Source organism: Trachymyrmex septentrionalis, unplaced genomic scaffold, assembly GCF_001594115.1.
Source record: "Trachymyrmex septentrionalis isolate Tsep2-gDNA-1 unplaced genomic scaffold, Tsep1.0 scaffold255, whole genome shotgun sequence".
In the NCBI taxonomy this organism is placed as follows: Eukaryota; Metazoa; Arthropoda; class Insecta; order Hymenoptera; family Formicidae; genus Trachymyrmex; species Trachymyrmex septentrionalis.
In genome coordinates, this window is record NW_017305414.1 from 10,365 (window position 1) to 12,530 (window position 2,166).

At 56.3% G+C, this 2,166-nt stretch overlaps 1 pseudogene; it reads left to right on the top strand.

Annotated features, from left to right (window-relative positions):
- Positions 1 to 459: 459 nt before the first annotated feature.
- LOC108749057 lies at positions 460 to 1,324 on the top strand (annotated as a pseudogene).
- Positions 1,325 to 2,166: the final 842 nt, after the last annotated feature.

The window sequence follows — 2,166 nt, forward strand, 5'->3', positions numbered from 1 at the left end:
TCCGCCCGGGAACTCTCGTACGTGGATAGGAGGGATAGGCTGACGCGTGCGCCTGTGTCGTGCGGGGTTCCGCAGGGATCGGTGTTGGGGCCGACCCTGTGGAATGTCGGGTACGACTCAATACTGAGACTCCGTCTCCCGATTGGTTGTAGTGTTATGTGCTACGCGGACGACACGTTGTTGGTAGCGCGTGCTGATACCTTTCGGGAGGCACGCTTAAGAGCGGAGGTAGGGGCCACCTTTCTGATCCGCGCTATTGAACGTCTTGGGCTGAGGGTATCGGTTGCAAAGACTGAGTCCGTGGCTTTTTCAGTTGAGGGGACACCGGCTGGTGCGGTTATTGGGATCGGGGGGGCGGTGGTTCCGATTGGTTCCGCCGTGAAATACCTGGGTCTAACCCTGGATTCGCGGTGGACCTTTCGGGATCACTTCCGCCTCCTTCTTCCCAAGGCCTGGGGCATGGCCATGACCCTGGTGCGTCTTACAGCCAATATCGGTGGTCCTGCTGAGAGACGCCGTCGGTTATATGCGACAACGGTGATGTCGGTCGTGCTATACGGTGCCCCGATTTAGGCGCAGACGGTGGCCAGCGATCGCGTGATTCTGAGGGATGTGCGAAAGCTGCAGCGGCAGCTTGCCCTCAGGATCATTAGGGGATATCGTACCGTTTCCCACGAGGCCGCGTGTCCTCTCGGGAATGGTGCCGTTTGATATAGTCGCGGACAGGCTGAGAAGGACATACCTTCGTCGGCGAGACATTATCCGTCGAAGCGGAACTATCGAGCCTCGGATGACTGTGATGTTGTCCGAGGTGGAGCGACGTCGCTCTATTATAAGATGGCGGGAGCGAATGATCGAGCTGCCTCCGGATCGACCTGGGGCGATCGTTAGGGGTGCCTTTGTGGAGGACCTGGAGAACTGGGTGGGGAGGGCGCACGGTGCCCTCACTTACCGCATTACTCAGGTATTGACGGGACACGGGGTCTTCGAGTCCTATCTGTATAGGATTGGACGGCGGGAGTCCCCGATTTGCCTGTTTTGCAGAGCGGCGGTGGATACAGCGGCGCACACTCTCCTGTTCTGTCCAGCCTGGGTGGAGCAGAGGAGTGTGTTGCTGGAACACGTGGGGGTATACAGGACTCTCCGGGCGGTGGTGAGGGCCATCGTGCGATCCTCCGATGCGTGGTCGATCTTCGCGGAGTTCTGTGAAGTAGTGATGCGGCGGAAGGAGGAGGACGAGCGGGCTCGTGAACGGGGACTCGGTCCTCCGGGGGGTCCGCTCGTCCCTCCTCCCAACGTGCACAGTTCCGATGAGGAATTGTAACTGCTCGGCGCCATAGGCGCATTAACGAATGTTCGTGACCATGTATATGTATTCGTGTATATATAAGTGTATATTTGTGTATGTGTATGATTGCGTGAGAGGATCTTGTGTATATATTGTATATATTGTGTATATATTGTATATAGGTTAAGTCTGTTGTATATGTCGAAAGGAGATATTTCTCCTTCGGCGTACTTAGCGGCGGCGCAGTCTTTGCTGCATTCGCAATGTAACCCGTGTTAGGCGGTAGAGAGCGTGTCAGCTCTAGGGACTGGGAGGTACTCTGACGAGATGCTAGATAGCGGTTCCGGGGTGCCTTCTTTTAGTCCGTGCGGTAGTACGCTATAGGGGGGAGTTCTTAGTCGGTAGGCTGCCGCTCCGGTGTATCCTCCGAGATCACGGGGCGGTGGAATCCGACACACCCGGTGGGGCGGGCCGCCGGGCGTCTTCCCTCCCCGATGGGTGACCCTCAGGGGATCCTTTCGGGTGAGGGCTTGCGAAGATTTTCTCCTCCCTCGTAAAACAAAAAAAAAAAGGTCTATTCAGGTCAGGTCTGGTCAGTACAGGAATGGTCAGGTCAGGTCTGGTCTCGTCAGGTCTGATCGGGTCAGGTTTGGTCAGGACAGATCAGGTTTGGTCAGGTCTTGTCAGGTCAGGTCTGGTCAGGTTAGGTCTGATCAGGATAGGTCAGATCAGGTCTGGTCATGTCAGATCGGGTCAGGTCTTGTCAGGACAGTTCTGGTCAGGTCAGGTCTGTTCAGATCAGGTCTGGTCAGTACAGGTATGGTCAGGTCAGATCTGATCTCGTCAGATCTGGTCAGGACAGTTCTGGTCAGGTCAGG